This window comes from Stylophora pistillata, chromosome 2, assembly GCF_964205215.1.
Source record: "Stylophora pistillata chromosome 2, jaStyPist1.2, whole genome shotgun sequence".
NCBI classification, from domain to species: Eukaryota; Metazoa; Cnidaria; class Anthozoa; order Scleractinia; family Pocilloporidae; genus Stylophora; species Stylophora pistillata.
The window spans coordinates 16855420-16879990 of record NC_142520.1 but is presented as its reverse complement, the minus strand read 5'-3'; the positions used below and the strand labels follow the sequence as shown (position 1 = coordinate 16879990).

The following is a 24571-nucleotide window of genomic DNA, read 5'->3' as shown; positions in this document are numbered from 1 at the left end:
GTCTTTAGTACTATGTACTATAATTTTTTCATCAAAATTTCGTGCACAGGTTCCCTTTATCTTATCACAAAACAAGAAATCATAGGGTCTCAACGCTGAAAAAGCGCTGACATCGAAGCAGTTCTCATCAGCGATTAGCTTACGGTGTCTCTGTGTCGGTGGTAAATATGTGATCATGTGAGAGCAATTAAGCCTGATATCCATAGGTGTCTTATGATACGACTGAGAGAGGTACACCGGTGAGATTTGATGATGTCGTCCATCGATAAAGTGCTTGAGGATCTTGCTTTGGGTTTCAAGTGGAGCTGTGATCAAGTCATCGAAAATCACAACCTTTGGACCCTCTGAAGGGTATTCGTTTGTGTCGAGGATCTGAGCCGGATCCATCAGATGTAAAATCTGATAACCCAGTCTTTGCGAATGCTTATGCATAACATTTGCAAGGTCTTGTATCAACTCTTGGTGGAAGTTGGGTGTATAGATATATATTTTATCATATGGAACAAGCGGCTCTCTCAACATATAAGATAACAGATTTGTCTTTCCACTACCGCTAGGACCTGCTATCAACATTCTATAGTCTTCGTCGAGATAGTCAACTCCTGGAATCCTTCTTTTTTGAGTACCTCTACCAAGAGTTTTTGTCATTTTTGGTATGTTAACCATGATGAACTTTGTTCTAGTCTTTGTTCTAGTCTTTGTTCTAGTCTTTGTAATACTATCGTAGAAAATATTTGTTGATTTTTTTGGTTGCTATGACTTTGATTTTTTTTGATTTTTTTTTCTCTTGGGGTAGTACTAAAGTACGTTACAGATTTACAAAACATGCAACTCTCAAGTCTCAAAAGTATTACACGTGATAATGTTATCTTTGAAGAGGCGGTCACTAACCAACACGGTCACGAACGTATCAACATCAAGATCAAACACGGCAGTCTGACATTGGCGTCGGCAGCATTGATGTCCATTGGTGCCGTCCCATTGGTGCCGATGACAGCCGAACCGTTGGTGATAGCTTCACCTTTTCGATTCTCGTTTGGTGTACAGCCAAGCTTGAATAAGAATGGAGATGTTACAGGCTACACACTTCCCACTCCTCTGTGGAATCACCAAGAGGGTGAGCCAACGCAGAAAGAATTTGCCTTCTATGAAGCATTGAAAGAGTTGAAGCATATTTGCTATGAATATCTAGACGAAACTTATGGCACAGACGTGGCAGAAAGCATAAAGTTCCCACTGGTTGAAAAAGAGGGAAAAGCACCAATACTATACCCAAGGCTTATGTACAGCCAAAAGTCTGGTAAGATACGCACCCTCTTTCACTCAAAAGAAGAATCAAAAGTGAACCCGCTCGAATGTCTTGATTACTGTAAGGTAAAGATGAGCATTGTGGTTGATAGTATCTATCTGGGTGATGATTACGCATCGGTACAGCTGAAAGTAAACGATGTATACATGCATCGTTTGCCACACACACAGGTACAGCCATTGGTCGTTCTTGAAGAAGATGAACTCGAAGATGAAGAGCTAGACATTGAAGACTAGACCTCGAAGGTCTTTTTTTCCTTTTTCGTTTCAAAAAAGGAAAAAACAAAAAAATTTCACTTAAGTGATAAGTTAAGTGGGGTAAGTGTCAACTATGTAAAAAACAAAAAAATTTCACTTATCTCACCACTTAAGTGAAATTTTTTTGTTTTTTACTTTTTTTTGATTTTTTTCTCTTGAGTAGTACTAAAGCAAAATCATTACAAGTATTACAAACATGGTGAAACTCACAAGTGTCAAAGATATCAACAAGGACAACGTCATATTCGAAAAACCGTTCACTGACCATGAATGTTTTCGTATAAACATCAAAGCAAAAAACGGATTGATGACACAGCCGCTAGTTATAGAAACCCCTACTCGAAAATTTAGTGGACTACGAGTTGCCTCTACTGTAAAAAAAATCAGTGAGAAGAAGAAGAGCTGTGAACATATTGGTTATCAATTGCCTTTTCCTTTGTATCCTTCTTATTCGAATTGTGAAGTGCGAAAAGAGACTAACTTTTTGAACGCCTTGAAAGAGTTGAAGAGTCTTTGTCGTAAACATATAGAAAAAGAATTTGGCACAGGGATGGCAAAAAGGATGAAGTTTCCCATGAGTAAAGATCACTTTGAAAAACATCCAATCCGATATTTATATCCAACGCTTATGTACAACAAAGATACCAAAGAGATATGCACCCCTTTTTACACAAAAGATGACATGGAATATAAAGACCTACTATTCTACCTTGGAAAGGACGTCAAATTCAAAATGGTAATAGTCGTCGATTGCATCCTCGTCGAGAAGGAATCAGATACTGAAGATGGTGAGGTTGCATCGGTACAGATAAAGGTGTATGAAGTGTACCTTGAAAATCCAACGGGCTACATGATGAATCGGTTTACTAACTTGTCTGAAGTCGAAGACAAATATGACATTGAAGCAACCAAAGAATACTGCCGCAATTCACCACCACCATCCCGTCATCCAGAGTGGGGTCATAAAGTGGGGAAGAGTCTGCTTTGTGAAGTCCTCAAAAAAGAGGTTGAGGAAGAAGAGGTTGAGGAAGAAGAGGTTGAGGAAGAAGATGTTGAAGTAGAGGTTGAAGAAGAGCTCTCAGACATATATTTATCAGTGCGATACGAAAACATTCATAAGCTCATAACTTACGAAATAGCGCCTCAAGTAACAAATTTCGCCATAAAAGCTCTACCCGGACTTGCGACAGATGCGCTAACAAGTCTAGGTAATTTTCCAACAATCAAACTCTTAGGTGGAGGTCCCGTACAAAACTCGAAAATTAATCAACTCGTCGCATTCAAACATCTTCTGACAGATAAACAAAAGAAGGACATTCTCACCGCGCTTGTATCTGGCACTGATTTGGAAATATATCTGACTAAGAGCCAGTGCTTCAACGGTTTTTTAAGTACGCTCCCCTCTAATTTCTGTTCTTTGAGGTATGATTTGTGAAACAGACAACCTTTTTTCCTTTTTCGAAAACGAAAAAGGAAAGCACCGGAGAAACTCTTCGGGGGAAGCTTTACTTCGGCGTAAAGCTTCACCTCAAAGAGGTTCACCAAAACGTTTTTCATACTGCTTGAGGATTTTGTTCGACTGAAATATCGGGCAAAGATCTGTGATGGTGTCATCGATAAGCTTCACCTCATCGAGGAACGAAGCGCTGTTAAAGGTCCTTCCTCTCAAATAGCTTCTCAGATCGGTCAAGATCTTCTCATAGGTAGTGAAAGCGAATTTGCTCATATCTATCTTTCTGTCAAACTTTTTCACTTCTGTAAACGTTTTGAGAAGGAGGCCGGCGCCAGATATTGTAGCGAGTGGTATCGGATTTAGGGTTACTCCACCGGCTATCCCACCAACAATGATGAGCGTGGTACTCCCCAGTTTGCAGAAAAGACTCTTTCGTTTGAAGATGGTAAATATCTTGCGCGAGCACCACCACTTTTTGTGGTAGTGTTTGTATAGAGCTTTGAGTTCATCGATCTTTTCCTCTCCGATAGAGTAGTCGATGTGATTAAAGTTAAAAATCTTTGATTCTGCGTCAGACATTTATTATGAGTCGCTCATAATAAAATTAGCTTTTTTTTCGCAGTGCTTTGCAAGTCTAATCCTGCTTCGCAATCATAAGATAGCTGAAACCTAATCCATCGAGTATTGTATTATTGTTGTCTGTTTCTATTGCAAGGGATGTGTTTGCTTGAAAATATAATAACGCATTGTAAATATGTGTCTGCCAATTACCATTAGTATTAGGTAAATGTAATTGCAAACCGCCAGTGACGTTAACAAACGTGTTACTCAAGACAAACTTTAGGTGAGTATTTGATGCTGAAGACTTGACCCCATCAACAAGTGTGACCAGATATAGACCTGCATGTTTGATCACCAACTTTTTGGTGTCTGAGCTGCTGACCGTAAAATCATCGTTGGCACTCTGAGAAACGTTTGTGTTATGGTTTGCTGTTCCATTTGTGTAAAAACTTACCTCTGAGTTATTGTTATGAGCACATTTTCCTCGATACCAGATCTTTCTCATCAAAGCGTTTTTATCATCGACATACTTTTTCGTCACAGCTGAAGAGGCTACGGTCGGTTCGAATTCGAGAGTTAGTTTTGAATTGATGTGCGTACCTCCGTTCGCGAAGCTATACCAACTCGTCCACACATCTTTTGGCAAGCTGTTGTGATAACCCTTTGATCCATAGATTATCACATAGATGGGAAGTTTATCATCATATGCCTGACCAGCCTTGTTTTTGATCACGACGTCAAACATGACGTAGTTTGGCGTCGTATTTGTCCATTTCGTCATATGAATGAGGGTGATGAGGTGATTTTCAAATCGATTGCTACGCTGAGTAGAGATTGTTTCATGACTGCTTGTCACCGTTACAGTCACACTGTTTGGATCGACTTTACCCGATAGCCAACACATCTCGCACACGACTGTATATGCAGATTCGTCTGCTTGATACATATCTACGCCAAAACGAGATGAATAGTAACCCTTGGCTTTATCCTTGATTAAATCAAACGGTTTGGTTCGGGGATTAGTGGGATACAGCACAACTTGGTCTGTTATCGGTTTACCTATGATGTCGTCCTCGGCGGAAAACTGACCACTTTGACTCATGATGTAAGAGAGGTCGTTAGCCAGCTGAGGTCCTGATATGCTATCCGCGAATCTATCTTCGACAAATTTCTTGTTTACCAGTTCATCATCGGCTGAAGGTGTATGAGAAGATGTTACTTTCTTTGAACCCATTACAATATCACCCGTCATAGTACCACTGGTCTTGCTAAGCTTGGTATCCGCATATTTCTTGTTTACCAGTTCATCATCGGCTGAAGGTGTATGAGAAGATGTTACTTTCTTTGAACCCATCACAATATTACCCCTCATAGTACCACCGGCCTTGCTGAGCTTGGTATCTGCGTATTTCTTTGACACAGCCTCGTCGTTATCTGAAAATGTATCTGGGAGGTTTGAGATTTTACGCTTACGCGCGTCTAAAATTTGCTTGTCGTTGTGACCGCGAAAGCTTGGTACAGTCTTTTTCAAGTTATCAACATATACCTGGGTAGCGTTACTAAGACAATTCATACTGAGAAGACCTCGGAGATGTGTCTTCATTGCACCCGCCTCGTATCGATTGACGAGTGTGTTTGAGTTTTCAAAAGTAGATTGTTGTTGTTCCGTCATGCGCAAGTAATTTTCGCGTTTGGTGTTGATTACATCTTTACCATTCATATCGAGGTTGGCCGTCATCTTCTGTGTACCATCCAATAGCATAACGGCCGATATATCTGCTTTACCGCTTAACCCGTTCAAAACAGTTGATGTATCGGCTTTCTTCGCGAGTTCGGTGTTTAGTTTGTTTTCGTTTATAGCTGCGGTGCCATTGAGTGGTTGATCGCTTAGACCTGTAACCTGTCGGTCTGCTCCATGCGTGCTTGTGAAAGTTATTTTCTTCTTCAAATCTGTGAGATCGATGTTTGATCCGGAACCTGAACCTGCGGGGCCTTGAGGACCCTGCGGACCGGTATCACCTTTAGGACCTTGCGAGCCGGTGTCGCCTTTCACTCCTTTGTCACCTTTGTCGCCTTTGTCGCCTTTAGGACCTTGCGAACCTGTAGCACCAGCAGCTCCGCGTGGACCTTGCGGGCCTCGCACACCTTTAGAACCTTGCGGTCCGGTGTCACCTTTAGGACCTTGCGGGCCGGTGTCACCTTTTACACCTTGTGGACCAGTGTCACCTTTAGGACCTTGCGGACCTCGCACACCTTGCGAGCCGGTGTCGCCTTTAGGACCTTGCAAGCCGGTGTCTCCCTTTACACCTCTCGGGCCAGTAGCGCCGGTGTCGCCTTTGGGGCCTGGCGGTCCTTGTGCGCCAGTAGCGCCAGTGTCACCTTTGGGGCCTGGCGGTCCTTCAGGACCTTCTTTCGATGCTCCATCCGCTCTTGGATCAATTTTGTGATATCCGTCTGAGAAACCCATATTTTATGTCTTTGTAATCTCTTCAGATAATTTGAAGAGATTTTTTTTTGAATTATACACCTCAGTTTATAATTTTTTACTTTCAATGACTGTGATGTGTTTAGATCTTTCAAGTCTTCTTTTCATTTCTTGATACTCTTTTTGCAAATTTTGATAGTGTTGCGATTTAGAATTATCTTTATGCAATTCGAGATATTCACTCAACATTTTTAACCATGTTTCCATATTAATTGAACCATCATAACAACCCATGCTTTCTCTTTTGTAATCTCTTCAGATATTTTTATTAAGTTTTTTTGAATTATACTTCGGTAAAGTATTTCACGATAAAGCGCTCGTTTGACGAGGTGTTGCTGTGTGATAGAGGTTTTACCACATCGTTGAAGACAGTGTACAAACTCTTTTCACTTGTTTCACTCGTTTTGAGCCTTTTCACCTTGCGAGTAGCCTTGTGAGTTACCTCGTTCAAAAACCATAGGCAATAATAGCCGCACAACACACTCAACATAGCTTGATATTGCACGTTGTTGTAGGCAAAATTTATTCCGAAGGTGTTGGAAAGTGTTACAACTTCCTCGGGTGGGTGTAGCCCGAATGAGTCAAAATATAATATGAGACCAGAGCCAAAAAACATCGCTACCCAGTGCGAACCGCTTTCAAGTGACTCGTTAAGGTTCATCACATAGCAATGCTTTGGTTTGCAGTGCTCAGCACTTATATGATCTCTTGATATTACACCACCAAAGTTTGGAATTTTGAGGTATTTTACCCACACTTCGATATCGAGGTTTGTTATGGGTCTGTTTTCAAAAGGGGGTTTCAGAAGATGGCTCCGAGTATTGGTATATCGTTGAAGGGTGAGTTTTTCCCCAGTAGAATCCCCTTTCCCTGTTGCTTTTTTTTACCTCTCCCTCGCCCGACGGTCGTTACAGGTCCATCAAACTGTGGAAAAAATGGTGGTTGTGGCATTCCCTCCCAATACGGTCTGTTTTGCAAAGCACCACCGTTAACACCTCTGGTGCCTCCGGTACCACCAGGTCATCTGTTTTGCAATCCTTTGCCTTTTTTTGCACCACTTCCAGTCAACGCTTTGATAAGTATCGGAGCAGCGATACTTGCGAGAAGTGTGCCGAGAAAACCACCAGATTGTTGTCTCCTCGTCATCATTATTTTCACATTACTACCGCTTTGTAATGCTTTGAGAATGTCTCTCTTTTGTTTCTCAGTCAAAAGATCTTTGTACTCGATGAGTTCATTGATTTTCGAGTTTGGTACAATACCCCCACCAAGAATTTTGTCTGTTGCAAAACTGCTTGCACTTGCGAGCGCACCTTTTGCAACTTCAGGTGCAGCCTTTCCCACAAGTTTTGTTAGAGTCGGTATTACCTTGGGCAATATTTTTGAACCGAGCGCTAAAAGTGATGAGAAGAGGCTACCACCTTGTTGTGCAACCTTTCGAATCTGTGTTTTGCTGATTTTGAGATCTACACCCTTTCCTCCGGATGCAGCTTTTTTAATTCGATTTATTTGAGTCTTTGTCAGCATCATCTCGTCAGGACCACTCAGAGCTTCATTATGTGAGAGGCGAAGAGTGATAGGTGATTTTGAAGCGTAAGCTTTTGCAAGCTTTTGTCGTTGACCATCTGAGAGGCTTACTCCGTGTGGGTAGTATGTCGTCATGTTTTTTATTATATGAAACATATAATAAATTCGAAAAAAACGGCGTGATCTACCTAAGTTTTAATTACAGCCTTTCCAGACATAGTTTCTATACTTACATCTTCTTTATTCAAAACAAGGGCATAGATGTGGAAGTCAGCGTTCGTAGCACCGTCGAGAGAATACTCAAAATTTAAGGCTGTCATTCTTGTCAGTAGCTCGGGTTCCTGTTTTGTGAGATTAAAGTACAGAATGCCGTACAGATCTTGAAACTCTTTCAGATCGATGGTTGGACCTAAGAGGTCATTGCGGGTAAATTTTGTGTACTCTTGCAGAGCTAACCATGCGCGAGTCTTTTCGCTATTTGGATCTAGTTGTTGATCTGGATAACGATCTCCATTCTCAACTTTGAGTTGAGCCTTTGTCAGGTATTTTTGATTTGCAATGTTATAGGTGTTGAAAATAAGGGGGTTCTGCTCCTGGTCTGAAAACTTGGCTACGTTGACAATCCAGACAAATACGTGTTTCGGTTGTTTTACATTGTTTGTTATTCTGAAACTACCGTTTGCTTGTCGAAGTGGGTCAGATACAACGATCTCCTCACGCAAGTAGCTCCATGTATGAGGTTTAAGATACTCTTTCATGTACTTCTCGAGACCTTGAGTGTTAAATTTGAAGAAAGGCACCCATAATTTGAATTTAGTTATGATGTAACGTCCTGCAGCTGCCGCGTTAGATCGAAATATGACATTATTATCGTCTTCAAGCCTAACTTCGATAGTAACCCTTCCATTGGGTGCTAATTGTTCCTCCATCGATTTGAAAAAACCAAAACGGTTGAGCGGTAGGTGTATATTATTCTCAGCACCTGCAGAGAGAAGAGTCTTTCGTGTGGTAAAACCTTTGTTGTAATTGGTGTTTCTGGTTGGAATTCTATTCACATCTTGACCAGCAGCGATCGGAATGGCAAGTGTTGTATACTCCTGGATGGTAGCTCCTGTAGCCGTATCCTTGTAGAAAAACTGTCGGGGGCCCATCTTTTCCTCGTTTAGACCAGTCATCTCTGTGAGATTCTTTACATTTACCGCGTGGTTGGCTTCAGGGAGACTGAGGACACGAGTGCCATCAAATTCAATAGTGATATTATTGATTAGACTAAAACCTCCGTTGATAATAGCTGCAGCATCTGCAGCACCGTATGTTGTATTGTCCATCTTTGTGATCTTGAAATCTATTTCGAAGTATGCGTTGTACCAGTCGGGGGCAGATCCAGAGGCTGTAGTGGTGTCTACAGTGAACTTGTAACCATCTTTCTTTTGATTGGCATTGTTGGCCGGTGCTGATTGCAATGCTGTGGTGAGTTCGTATGGATAAAACTCATACGCCTTGGCGTATATTGAGGTATCTCTTATCTGAGACATGATGATATGTTTTTGTTGAGGGGTGTTCTTATTGAGAGTCAAGACTTTTTTATTGCAAAAAAAGTTTATCAAAAAGACTAAAAATTTCTGAGGGTTCTTTTTTACGCTTAGCACCTTTAGCACTAACACCTTTGGTGGTACTAGCAGTAGTGCTAGCAGTAGCACTCGGTGTACTTGTTGGCTTTTGAGTTCTCCACGATTTATCTTGTTGGAGCAGCTTTGCAAGCTTATCTCCTTTGTTTTTCTCTGCCGCATCCTTCGTGACTGGTGTGAATTGCGTTGCTGGCGTGACTTGTGGTGTGACTTGTGGCGTGACTTGCGGTGGGTGACTTGCATCCCCTTGCGGTCGTTTTGAAAATTTATCATAGACCGTTTCACCGACTAATTGCCCCATCTTATCACCGATTTGCTCAGCACCCTTCTCAATCGCTTTCGTCGCCGCTTTCGTTGCAAGCTCTTTTGCAGCTTTACCTGTAACCTTGGCAGCTACCTTTGAGGCTACATTTTTAACAACGTCAAAAATCCCTTCACCTTCTTGAGGTGAAGTGTTACTCACTTCGTGAGTGCTAATCACTTCGTGAGTGTCGTCAATATTTTGTATTATGAGTTTGCCATCAGCACTCCATCTCATATGTTTAACCATAGCTTTTTATTTCATGTGTATGAAATAAATAAATACTTTTATGCGATTCACTTTATCAAAAGTGTTAGTGAGACGGTCGTGCCGTTGAGGTCTAACGGTCTCTCCAGGGAATCGGTTATGTATATTCGCAAGTTCCTAATAGCATCCATGTTTATTTTGCTATATTTCTTTTGCTTCGGTTCGAGATGAAAGGGAAAACTAAGGGTTAAATTATCAACCGAAAAGCGGAAGAGAACATCCGATTGTTTCCCACCAACAACCGAGTCTGAGATAATATTTGTTCTGATGTAGATATCATCCACAGAGCGAGTGATATCCGGAATCTTGTCACCATAACTAGTCGCTGTCACGATTTTCTTTGTGAAACCGATAAGATCTCCAAAGTTACCGGTTTGCAGGTCAACTTGATAACCATCTTCGAGACCGATCAGGCATTTGAAAAGGGCCGGCACAAATTTCAGCTCGATGCCTGTTTTAGAATGCTTTGAAGAAACCAGCTCTCGCTTAATATAAGCGTCTAGTTCTAAATAAGAAAAATTCCCATCAGGGAATTCGATCTCGTGCCACGTGTTACCAGAATCGTGACTATACTTCAATTTGTTGTTATTGTAGGTGTTGCTAACGTTGTACCATGCGTAGTTCATCGATATGTCGTCGAGGGCAACATAGTATGTAGTGTTTTTATCAAACTTCATTACAGGGTTGAAAGTGGTAGTAAAATCGTGGCTCACACCGCTTGAACATTTTAGAGAGCTGATAGCGATGGGAATTGGAGGTTTATGATATGACTCAAGAAGTGATGACACTTGCAACAAATCCTTGTTGGTTTGCAACAAATCCTTGTTGATTGCGATTAATTCTGTAAGCTCGCTCATGCTTTTAGATATCTTTGTATGTATGCATCATATTGTTTCTTCGAAATTTCGTTTTTCGATTATTTCGTTACGAAGGCGAATAGACGTGTTACCCGCTCTTCTAGTGGCTGTCAACATCTCTAATTTTTCTATGATTTCTTTGATATCGGTAAATATGAGCCCTCCAGTCATTTTTGCTTTTCCAGACGATTTGTGCATTGGAAGGCTGGCGAGTTTTGAGAGTTGTTTAAACATTTCGATTGATTTTTGTGAATAATTTTCTTTGGGGTTGTGTCTCTTTGTTAAGAGATTAATGAGAGATTTGTCACCTTGTTTTTCATAAACCGGCTGACCGGTTGAAAGATCGCTCGCTTCAACCACCATTTCATTAAATAGACGAGGAATGTTAATGAGTAGACCACCAAATTGCCCGTAGCCATCAACTTTGTAGGCATTTCGTTTTTTCTGTGTATATTTACGCTTTTTGCGACCTTTGAGACCTTGACCTTTCGTGACAAGTATTTCATCACCACCCACGAGTAAATTAATTCGGTCTGCATATTTTTTCAGCGTGTTGACTTGTCGCACAATATTTTCGATTTGGTCTCTGTTTTTCTCTTTATTTTTCGAGAGTCCGGCCTTTGTATGGTTTGCTCGACTGATTTTATCAAGGACATCAAACAGGAGTCCTTCGTGATCAAATTCCTCCTCTAGTATTTGTTTGAATGCGACTTTAGGACTCGGGTAACCGATTTTTTGAATATATTCAAGCTCGTCTTGGCTGAAATCCTTGTCTGGGTCTGGGACTTTTGTTTTCGGTTTAGGTGGTGGTTCAAGAGCTGATGGGCTTTGTGGTGGGCTTTCGAATGTGTCTAGCTCTTTGAGAAACGAAAGATCTTGAGTAAGAGCTTTTTGATTCTCATCTAATTTCGCAATGATTTTGTCTTGTTTGTCGTCTATTGTTTGTTTGACCTTGGACAATTCGTCTGTGATCGGTTTGAATTCCTTCTCGCGTTGGATAGCGATACCTTGTTGTACATCTTTGTAGTCTTCTACAGTCTGTCTGATTTTTCTTCTCGTGCGATCGTTTTCGAGTTTGAGAGCCATATCTTTCGAAAAACTGGCAATATCCATGTTTTGTTAGTGGTCAAGATAATTTTTTTAATGAGAAACGTGATCACATTACATGCACCACGCATGTGTGACGTGTACGTGTTACGTAAGCTCCCACAAGGACGAGATTTCGCAATCGATTGGATATAAATACACATCGCGATGTATATGATAAGCGGTGATGCATGTGTGTAGTGCAGCATTGAAAGAATGCAGGGAGGCTTTTAGTGTTGTGCTTCATGCTACGTATCACCCCTCATGGATGGGTGAAAATCCTCCCTGCCGCTGATCCATGGGGTTAATGTAGTGGCATATCGCTACATTATTAATAGATATTATTAACCTTATTATTAACCTAAACCTTTGATGGTGTTGCTTTGTTCTGGTTCGTGCCGGCTCATAGACTTGACACTTTGACAAGGTAAAAAATAAACCTTTGATGGTGTTGCTTTGTTCCGGTTCATGCCGGCTCATAGACTTGACACTTTGACAAGGTAAAAAAATAAACCTTTGATGGTGTTGTTTCATGCCGGCTCATAGACTTGACACTTTGACAAGGACCTAGGACGCTAACCTAGTAAAAATAAAGAGTTCAAACGATGGGCGCTCAGAGTTAAACCTAGGACGCTAACCTAGTAAAAATAAAGAGTTCAAACGATGGGCGCTCAGAGTTAAAATAAAAAAAAACATCACAAAAACAAAGCAAAAACCTCCCGGAGGAACATTGCACAAAGTAAAAACTAAGTTCCTTCGGGAGGTTCTGGCGCCACCAGTTTTGTTTTTTTTGTTTGTGATGTTTTTTTTTCGTAAAAATTCTAAGTCTAAGTCTTGATAGAAATTTGCATAAAACCTAGACACCACAAAAAACCCGGTCACACAACACACTTAAAGACAAATGTCGCGCCGTCAAAATTATACCATATGCGCAATAATTTGACGTGAATGTGCAGGGCCGAGCTGCCGGAAAGTACCAAATTAATGTATAATCACGATAATATGACGTGAATATTTCAAAATGAAGACCAACCGGCATATTTCCAACTACTACCTTTAATCTCCCTTCCCTCCCCCCCCTCCCGAAAAAAAAAATGACCATGATATCCGGCAGTTGGGTCGGGCATTAGTACATATTTTGGCCCACAAGAGGCGATGTTGAAGCTTTGAATTGATCGAGGCATAACATCTGTTGTCCAAGTGTGATTTCAAAGACCTTTTAAGTGCAAATCATGTTTTTGTTATTGTAGTTGTTAGCAATGAGATGTAAACTGTGTTATCATTTTCTCTTTCGTGATCACTGTGTCGCATCTTGCCTAATAATGGTAATGGAAGTGGAGTGCAAATTGGTCCCAAATCATACATGGGATTTCAAAATCTGTGTTAAATATGTTTGGACGTAAGGCAAGAAAACTGGGTCTATTTAGAATAAAAGACTTAAAGTCTATCTCCATGGCGACATCATACCTCAAAATGATCAATTCAATTTTCCTAAGTTTGCTGGTTTTACTGTATCGTCTCTATTGATATGTTTTCTAAATTACTGTAAAAACCCTTAAGAAGCCTCTCTTGGATAAATGTTAATGGTTTTTTTTTCGTTGTCAAACTGTAATAAGCTGGTGACTCACACCATGTAAAATTGACAAAACCTTTTATATTTATAGAAATGCAAAACTAGCTAAAGGCACAATTGCTGACGTTATGACAGATGTTTGAGGATGTCGTCCATAGTGACTTCAAATGAATGGAAAACTCACTCATAAGACTGTATTTTTAAGATAATGATCTGGAAAAGCCTTATGCAGCCTGCTTTTAGTGTATGACGTCATTGCTGTTTTAAAGCACTCCATCTGAATCGAAGTGAGGGAGCAGCGAAAATATATCTCAGGTATTCATTTCTCTTTGATATTTAAAATGTACAAAGAAAGATAAGATTAAATGACAGTGAATTATGATATCTAAAAAACCAAGTGAAGGATGATATTTCAATTCCACAGGAGAAAAAAACATTTTTTGCGTCCTTGGAATTCAAACATGGCAATTATTTATTCAGAATACCTCTCCAATTTTTCGTTTAAAGGGCTGATAGAGATATTCGTAGTTATTCAGGCCTGTCATCAAAAACTTCGCCCAATCCTCAGAAAAGGAATCGAAGTTCAGAAATTTTAAAACTTATTAACGCTGTTTCCCATACTACGTTTTTGGTGGTTATTTAGAATTTGTTCGCAGGAATGATGACAACAATATGTCCACATTTTTTATACAGTGAACTGTTTACCGTGACACATTCTTTCTGGCGCTCGAACAAAGCAGAAATACCGTAGAAGAATAAGATAACTTTGAAGATTTCATCACTGGAGAAAATGTAATTGCAAGGTAGGGGAGAAATCACTGTTTTCAAGAATTTCTTTACCAACCTTCTTTTCCGGTTTAGGGACAATTTCATAATATTGTGACGATATAAATCGTTCTTATTCAGTTGTCAAATGTACTGAAATATGGTTCAGAGAAGTTCCCGTTAAAGCTTCAGTTATGCACAGCAGTGTCTTGAAAAATTTTTATAATAAAGGACGATTATGATATGGCTACATTTTATCATTTTTAACTTCTTTGTGAGGAAGACAGACTCGGCATCTGAGACCTGTCGTGTATTATGAGATTCCACAAACATACAGTGCGCTTCACCTGGATAAAAATGCATTATCCATTACTTTACTGTATTATCCAAAAGTTCTTCTTGAGTACAAATAACACACGAGACGAGTACAAATATCACGCGATATTTGTACTCCAGAAGTACAGGCGAAATTCGCTCGCACTGAAATAACAATTTGGCGTGTTGGATAGTAACTCTCTTATCAAACGTTTTGTTGTGTAGTGTCGTTGAGTATTTGTACTCGTTGTACGGCACAATTCGTAAAAACACTCATCAATACTACACAACAAAACTTCTAATAAGATATATTTATTTGAGTATATTCTGAAACTCTACTCGATCTTCAAACTTTCCCTCAGCCCATCAGCAGAAAACAGGAAGATGTTGTCCAAAAGGACCTTCTGGGCTTTCATTATTGCTTTCTGTAAGCACTGTTCTCTTCATCTAATGGAGTAATTAAGTTAAGAGACTAAATGTGTATTTAAACCTATTCAATAGGATTGGAAATAGTTAATTTCAGACACTCGGTTTTTGTTCTTACGAAAATAGCCCGCATTTTAATTCCTTAAATATCCAGGCCTGCATTAAATAACTCGCGAGAAAGTAAGTGACATGCGCACGGGAGACACACTGTGGATAATCCCGGCTGGAGAACATTAAGAAAATAGAGTTACTGCTCCTTGGGAAATTACGAGAAAACACAGCACTCAAGTTGATATCCACTTCTCTCTCGAGTCTGTTTGGTTATATTAGCAGCAGATCACGACCATGTCTGTGTCGTAATTTATGCGACGCCTGAAGTCAACAAAAAAAAAAATGCATCAGCGGTTTTTTTTGTTTCAATTTTTGACTGCATTGTACTGAAAAACGATCAGTTCCAAAATTGTACAAAAAAGAAAAAGGGCCCCAATCACTGCGCTCAGAATCTTTTGACTTTTGTTGTTTGGCATCAAACGCGCGCTCGCGTAGTTATGTCATCTACATTTTATACGAGAACAGTCTGTCCAAAAGGCGCTGAGTTAAAAATTTCCTTAATCAAATTTTGATAGCAAACTGAAACAATAAAAGAAATAAAGTGTGTATCTTATGAATTGAAATATCTTAAATATCTTAATAACGATAGACAAGAGCTTCGGATGCCGGCTACGATATCTTCTCGCTTTTAATTTTTTTCTTTTTTTTGTGAACTCAGCAAGAATCTGAAATATACTTTGGGTGCTTAATTTCAAAACCAGGTGGTTTAAGACATCTAGATTTATCTGAATATTTACCAGTTAGATTTCAGTGAGTAGTCCGTCTGAGTTACGTTGGTCAATTTCTCAATCGTTTAATGTAATTGTCTCCGAATGTTGACCGTGGACTTCTCCAAAGCCATTTAAAATTATTTTCTAACCGCAGCAAAGTTCGAAATTTCGAAATTTGCGAAGATTACTTTAAAATCTGAGCAGGCAAACTCCTAATTTGTGGAGAACAACAAAAAGGAAGTATTTGTGCGGTCAGCAGTCTTTTCGAGGAAGGAGAGCAGTTGATAATCGACCCACGCATTGCGTCAGTGCCGGTCTAAGTCACGCGTCCCTTTAAGTTAAGTCACGGTGACTGCAATGCAAATGAAAAATTTTTGGTCGAGCAAGACTTAATGCTTCCTGAGAGCTCCACATCAATGCGACCAAAGTTCTCTCGTATGTGATGTCATTTCCCTATGTTTTTCTCAGTAGTGTTCATAGACATAACCAAACATATATAGCTTAGCTTTTAATAACCCCTCACATCAGTATACATATCCTCAATGTTCTTCTCCATACAGTTCTTAAGGTGGTGACAGGGAGAATTTGTTTAACAATCAAAGGTGTACATGTCTTCAGCTGGTGATCATTTCCTTTATTCTCGTGACCTTCATGTTTGATTCAGGGCTGACAGTGTAGGGAGAAATTAGGGTTCATCAAAAAGTCGTATTGAGCATTCCCTGAAACGACTCTAACAAAAGCTTCCTCCCTCATTTTTCTATCTTTTTCTCTTGATTTTATAAGCAGCTGGGTTAATGGCGGAAGTATGCCTTCAGAGAGTCGTCCCACGGTTTCGCTCAAGCCTACTTTTGCAAGCTCCAAAAGGGCATTATGTAGAACTGAATTTCACCTTGAAGACTTCAAATGAAATAACGTGCTTTGATGATAATATGTACCTTGAGTTTCGTGATGGATACGACGAGTCTGCCAATCTTCTTGGAAGATTTTGTGGAAGAAACATTTCCGGTATTGTGCGATCTAGCGGACAGAACTTGTGGTTGAGAAAATCAGATAACTCCAATTATCTTTTCAGAGGTTTATACAGAAACAAGACTACTAATACAAAAGGCAAGTATTGAGATACTGAAATCAGCCCCTGACAGCGATTTTACATATATTGAGAGTGGTCATTGCCTATGCTCCTCAGACTCAAATACTTCTGTGATGGCTCAGTATTACTTTTTCTTATCCTTCAGTGAAACCCAACTTGGATAAAGTGCTCAAGACTCAGTATGTGCTTTTCAACCGCCATCAATCCCTCTGGTGTCCAACACAGGGTGCACCGGCTCCATTCATTGTTTGGAGAAAGAACGGCACAGTGGTACAGAACAGTACACGTGTACTGTATCGGATGACCATCACGGGAGAAAACAGCGACACGTACAGCTGTGAAGTGAACACACAGGATGGTTTGGACAAAAAAGAAATCCGTCTTGTCATCGAAAGTAAGTTTTAATAATGAAAATTTGATTCTTAACTGAATCAGGTCAGGGGAAAATATAGTGAACATTTGCAAGTTTCTATACCTCTAACCTTTAAGACTGTAACCATAGTTTTATTGACCAATCAAAATTTTTTCTTGCCTTGCTCTGGATTAATATTGAGTTTCCGCGAGATGACTTGAGGGTACCAACCTTATTAAAGGAATCAAATACACTCTTTAGCAACTCCAACCAAATAAACTAAAATCCCTTCGATAACTTGCATCAAACAATACGATAGTGAGAGTATATCTTATTTTTTATATTCTAGGGTGCCCAGATCGCTGCCAATGTACCACTGCCGTTGGCATTATGCGCTCAGTTACACGCGTTGAATGTAGGGGAGAATATTTACAGTCAGTTCCACAGCACTTGCCCTTTTCTACAGCGAAAGTGTAAGCATTTCAACTCTTCGTTTTACGAGGAGGTGATGAAGGAGGGGTGGGGGTTGGGGGGCGGACAGAGAGGAAATGTACAACAGGACAAGATGTGAAACACTCGACCTTACTCAATGATACATCCTCCTTTCAGGGACTTGAGTTACAACCAGATAGAGGAGCTACCACCTGGAGTCTTCAATAACAACCCAGAATTGACCATATTGTACGTAAATGATAGTTATGCATACCTGTATGTTGATATTGACGCGCAGTGAGTTACGAATTATCTAATTTCTCACGCGTTGTGGGCGTAGTCAGCTATGAGCTAAGGCAATGGAACAAGGTGCGGTGGTTAATTGATTGGTAGTGATAAACAGATGGGAGTAACCTCGCCTCATTAAATTATCTGAAAATTTTTAAAAACAAGGCTACCACCGGATGTTGGTGGCCTTCGCTCTAACAATTTCATTTTCTATCTGTACCTAGTTCTTTGTTTTCGTTTTTGTTTTATTTTCATGTGTCAGATACCCTGCGCAGATATTGTGATAGAATAAGAGAGGAAACAAACGAAAGTTGATCGTCCTTGCAGGCTTTCTCTCTATAACTGTTTGCTTTGCTCCCCCCCCCCCTTCCCCCTCCCACTCTACTTATTCTAAGTAGATGATAGTTATGCATACCTGTATGTTGATATTGACAAGCAGTGAGTCACGAATTACCTAATTTCTCACGCGTTGAGGGTGAAGTCAGCTAGGAGCTAAGGCAATGGAACAAGATGCGATGGTTAAATGATTGGTAGTGATAAACAGATGGGGGTAAACTGGCCTCATTAAATCACCTGAACATTTGTAAGAAAAAGGCTACCACCGGACTTTGGTGGCCTTGGCTCTAAAAATTTCATTTTCTATCTACCTAGTTCTTTTGCGTTCGTATTTGTTTTATTTTCATGCGTCAGATACCCTGCGCAGATAAATGTGATAAAATAAGAGAAGGAAAAAACGAGAGTTGATCGTCTTTGCAGGCTTTCTCTTTAACTGTTTGCTTTGCTAGTAAAACTTCCAACGGATGACTGACAGAATACAAGCAAGCTGCAAGGATCACAGCAAATATGTTGATGTGAACAATTACATTTAACAATTATTCCACAAGCGCGCGTTGGATATGAGATGATAGATAGCCAACGAGGCGCGTAGCGCCGAGTTGGCTATAATCATCTCATATCCAACAAGCGAGAGTGGAATAACTGTTTTATTAAAAAAACGCCCCCAAGATATAAGACAAATCTTCTCGACTTTATTTTGTGAGAAGAAACCGGATTTAACACTGTACAGAAATTAGATTATGGTATATTTGCTCATATACCATAATGGCTGAGCCAATAAAAAGTCTTGAATTGCATTATCCAATGATCCAGTTTTTAATAATAGTAATTATCTCATCCCCGCATAGAACACACTATTGATTGAGTTTCTATTGCATGACTAACCTAGAGCACCTTCTCAGTATTTTCAACACAAGTTGACTCTGATTGGTTCACAAACTTAGGTAAAACCTATAACTCTTGGTATATTCTTTAAATAGGTACTTATATGAGAATCAGATAGCACAGCTTCCTCCCCTCTTTGACTCTTAAATATCTGCGTGGCACACAAAATCCAATGGAACCGTCGCAAAATCTGATGACTTGAACCTGTAGAGTGAGTGCAAACCCCCGCGCGGACAAAACCGTTATGCAATACCATTAGCCAGTGTTTTGCTTATAAAGACGGCTTGGAACTAGTAGCCTGATACAACTGATCACAACTAATGGCAAAAAATCAAAATAGTCATGGTGCTGTAAACATCACACAAATTGCTAAACATTGATTGGCGCTGGAAATGTATCGAGTGTCCAAAACGTTTTTACAGAAAATTGTCGCAAAAATGGACATTTTCTTTGGCCAGATAGAAAATGAGACAACAAAAGACATGAATGATAAAATGCTTCACCTAAATCCAGGATATGCCCTCGATCTACAGACTTCAGACAACCATATACAGGAGTTACCATCTGAAGTCTTCCAAAACACAGCGATTATCGTTCATGTATCGTAATTATATGTACAATAGCTTCCGTCTGGCCTGAAGAATGCTCGGATATTTGTCTGTTAAAAAACAAAAAAACAAAAAAACAAAAAAAACCAAAAGAGAGCGACGCTCGAGGGAAACTACGAGCTTCAAGGAACAACTTATGTTAATAAAAAAAGACAAATATCCAGGCATATTGTTTGGTCAAAGGGGAATATTGTGTTCATCATCCTTCAAATATTTTTAGAAGTACGGATAATAAATCATTTAAAAACAGTTCATCGTCGAAAAAGCGGGTTAATTTTTCTGCACGACATTAATCTGTGAATTCCTAATGAAATATTTTCTTTTGATCTGCGATTGAAAATCAAATTTAACAAATGGTAAACACCATAGCGCACACTATCGAGTTTTGGATACACGCGGGAGGTTGCTAAGCACAAAACTGAGAAGCGTAGGAGTCGCGCAAGGCGATAGCCGAGAGTAACGCTAGCTTCTTGAGTGCCTTGCAAACCACTCAATGACATTGACTGGCTCTCGAAATATTTTGGGGATCCAAAACATTTTTCGGAAAGTTATTGCGAAATTTAAATCTACGTTTGCCAAAAGAAAATATGACACAATAAAAATATACAATACGGATAAAATGTTTAACCGTAATAATGTTTAGTCCAGGATATGTCCTCCATCAACAGACTTTAGTAACCTGATAGAGAAGCTATTACAGCAATTATCAGTCATTTATCATTATTACATGAAGAACAATTTTTATTCGGCTTGAAAGAAACGCTTTGATATTTGTTCATTATCTTAAACACGAAGGCTGGGAAGACCTAGGCTCATTTGTCACTCATCGTTAACGTGTGCGGGTCAAATTCAAATGCTGGTAGACGAACAGAAGGAACAAATGAGATATCTATTGTTTACATCCACCAGCATGGTGGCATGAGGTAACGTGCGAACCACCTATTTCAATCTCACATTTACCGCCACAAATAAAGACAGAAAGGATATACAAATCTCAAAAATTCTTGTATTGTGATGAAGGCATAAAACGATTTTGAGGAATGCGCCCGCTGTTCACTGCTTTGGAGTAGCTGTAGCTCAAGCTGACTTGACTCTAAGAGTTCTACATCACGCGACGGTTGATTGACAAATGGTCCAGTGGGAGCTAAGGCTCCTTTTATAGCCCACCTTTCGTATTTAAGCCTGGATGAACTCAGGCTTGAACGGGACTCGAACCTATGCCTCCTACATACTAATTCAGCCCTTCTAAGGGCTATAAAGCAAAGGGCTGTAAAGCAGTTGAAACGACTTGACAACATCGTCGTCACAAAGCCAGAAAAAGGTACTGGTGTAGTCATCATGAACAAATCTGATTATATTAACCTGCTGAGCCAGGCATCTATCAATGATACATCGAACTCCACACCTTTCAGCCTGCAGAGACCAAAAACGAGAGGCCGCCCAGTAAAGCATTACCACCCCCTATTGGAGAAGGAGAAGCACCTTGCATCTGTTGTGCGGAAGATCTTACCAAAGCAGATTGCCGACTGTGTTTGCCAGGCTGGCTCACGCCTTGCCCATCTTTATGGACTTTCTAAGACACACAAAGAGAATCTATCGATGAGACCTATCCTGTCTGCCACCGGCACTTACAACTATGCCCTCGCCAAGTGGCTTGATGACAAACTGAAGCCCCTGTCAAGCAATCGCTACACAATATCAGATACCTTCTCCTTTGCCGATGAGATTTAAAACCTAGTCATCGACGAGAATGACATTCTGGTATCCTATGACGTCACGTCACTATTCACTAATGTGCCGCTCCATAAAACGATCGAAATCATCGCTAAGAAGGCGTTCGCTGACAACTGGTTTAATGCTACACACGACCTCAGCATTACAAAGCCTGAACTGGTTCAACTTCTGGAAATTGCAACTATGAATCAACTATTCCAGTTTGATGGCAATCTTTACAAGCAGATCGACGGTGTGGCCATGGGTTCTCCATTGGGCCCACTTATGGCAAACGCATTTCTCTGTTCTATCAAAGAGAAACTAGATGAAGACAACAAGCTCCCTGAATTTTACAGAAGGTACGTGGATGACCCGTTTGCTATTGTCACAAGTGTACCAGCAGCAGAAGATTTATTATCAACGCTAAATAACCGCCATCAGTCCATACACTTTACCATGGAGCTAGCAAGTTACCTTTTGTAAAACAAGTTACCTTTTGTCGGTATGGAAGTGCTCAAGAAAGGCTGTAAACTAGAACTAGTATTTATCGGAAACCAAGAAACACAGGCCTACTGCTTCATCACCAGAGCCACGTCGATAAAAGGTACAAGAAATCACTACTCAAGACCATGTTGAATCGTGCATTCCGCCTGTCGTCCACATGGGAGTCCTTCAAATCTGAATGTGATCATCTAAAGATGATGTTTACAAACCTCAAGTATCCCGACCACCTCATCAACTCCACCATTTCTCACTTTGTCACCTCAGTTAGGTTGGAAAACCCTGGAGTGCAAGCTCAATTATCCATCAACGAAAATGCTGTTCACCGAGTGGTTTTGCCTTTTAAAGATCAAAAGTCAGCTGACGCAGTGAAAAGGCAATTATCAGATCTAAGCCACAAAATCGATCACACCCTTCAACACGTGTTAGAGAGTCGCAAAATCTGTGAAGATCTCAGAATGCGTGAGCCTAAACCTCCTATAGTTAGCCAACAATGCGTTGTATATAATTATAAATGTGATCTGTGCGATGCAGAGTACGTCGGGTACACCAGCCGGCATTTACATCAACGTATTGATAAGCACCGTAGTTCGGCCATCGACAAACATCTAAAGAACGACCACGGCCTACAAACCATCGGCGACCTGACCAAGCATTTCAACGTACTTAAAAAGTGCACCGGGAAACTGGACTGTTTAGTTCATGAGATGCTTTTCAGAAAGAAGATGAAGCCCTCTTTGAACAAACAATCGGATTCCATACGCGCGAAACTATTTATTTAATAGTTTACATTTATGAACTCAACACGCGCAATTATTTATTTGAATTTTTAAAAATTTTTAACTTTTTACGTTTGTCACCTTCGTACGGTATAAATTAATTATTCATTTTTATTCTCTTCTCACTTGAGAACGATGACATGGAGTCATCGAAACGTTGTGTGTTTTTCTCGCTAATGTTCATTCTTAAATGTCTAACAAAATCTTATGTCATTCAAATAGTAATTGACACAAAGAAATACACGAATGATAAACTGTTAAACCGAAATCCAGGATATTCCCTCCAACTACAGACTTGAGACAACCATATGCAGGAGTTACCATCTGAAGTCTGGTTCTGTCCTCGTGTACCGGTTAACAAGAGCCGATACAAAAGACCGAACAATACACAACAGCTAACCAATGACTCCTAAACAAAGAAAGAACAATGGTAATTCCTTTGTGAACCGGTACACCAGGACAGAACCTGAAGTCTTCCAAAGCACAGCGACCATCAGTCATATATTATAGTTATATGTACAATAACTTCCATTAGGCCCGAAAAATGCTCCGGTATTTGTGTGTTTAAAAAAAAGAAAAAAAATCAACAGAGAGCAATGCTCGAAGAGAACTGCGAGCTTCAAGGAACAACTTATGTTATTAAAAAAGACAAATTTCCAGGCATATTGTCAAGTCAAACGGGAATATTGTGTCCATCATCCTTGGAATATTTTTAAAAGTGCAGACAATAAATAATTAACACAGGTTATCGTCGAAAAAACGGGTTAATTTTTCTGCACGTCATTAATCTATGAATTCGCAATGAAATATTTTCTTTTAACCCGCAGATTGAAAATCAAATTTAACAAATGGTGAACACCATAACGGACACTATTGAGTTTTGGATACACGCGGGAGGTTGTTAAGCACAAAACTGAGAAGCTTTGGAGTCGCGCAAGGCGATAGCCGAGAGTAACGCTAGCTTCTTGAGTGCCTTGCAAACCACTCAAGAACATTGACTGGCTCTCGAAATATGTTGGCTGTCCAAAACATTTTACGGAAAATCATCGAAAAATTGAAATTTACGATGTCCGGAATATGTCCTCCATACACAGACTTTAGCAACCTGATAGAGAAGCTATTATAGTAATTATCAGTCATTTCTCATAATTACATAAAGAATAGATTTTATTCAGCTTGAAAGAATTGCTCTGATATTTGTCCCTTATCTGAGGCCTGGATATACTTAAGGCTTAAACGGGATTCGAACTCGTGCCTCCCAGCGCTACTATCAACTGAGCTATAGAGCCACACGTTGAAAGCGAGATACAGTTGAGGAGGTTCTTCTTTCTCGTGGAGTGGATTCATATAATTTGTAATTAGGTAAAATTTCATTTGATGGGCGATATTGACAATCAAATGAAGGTTTATGACCAGCAGGTGAGCTAAAAATTTTAGCAATTGCCGAAATAAGCCTGAAAAGAGGAAATTCATTCTTCAACCCGCACATATACCAAAGCCTGGTTCCAAATTTTAATAAAAACTCCATTCTCTTAGTTATCAATTGCACTACTTTCAGCCCTTATTTCACCCAGTTCAAGGTAACAGTGTCAATCCAGGAGTTTATAACCAATAAGCTGTTTATATCCTCTTGATCAAAAGAACATATTTAACTTTATATTCAAATTACGGTTCTTTCTTTTTATGAGAGTCTGATTTCAGTCATTATTAATCTCTGTAGGTTTCAAAACAGGTCCGAGGAACATCCTTCATGGGCCTTTTTCCCCTAACGCAAGCAATGTAAAAAAATTATCGAATTGGACCTCTTACATTCGGAAACTCGGCCATTCTAAAAGATGGTGTCAGAATTATACTTCTCTGAACTTAAGCTCCATCTAGACCTCAGTTGCTCTAAAGGACTTAAAATATTTTTTTTTCACGATGCTTAGACTTATTACACTACTCTTTTGTCGGTTC

The 24571-nt window shown here is 39.9% G+C and overlaps 1 pseudogene; it reads left to right on the top strand.

Moving 5' to 3' along the window:
* Positions 1–20960: 20960 nt before the first annotated feature.
* Positions 20961–22780, top strand: LOC148737421 (uncharacterized; annotated as a pseudogene).
* The last annotated feature ends 1791 nt before the right edge of the window (positions 22781–24571 follow it).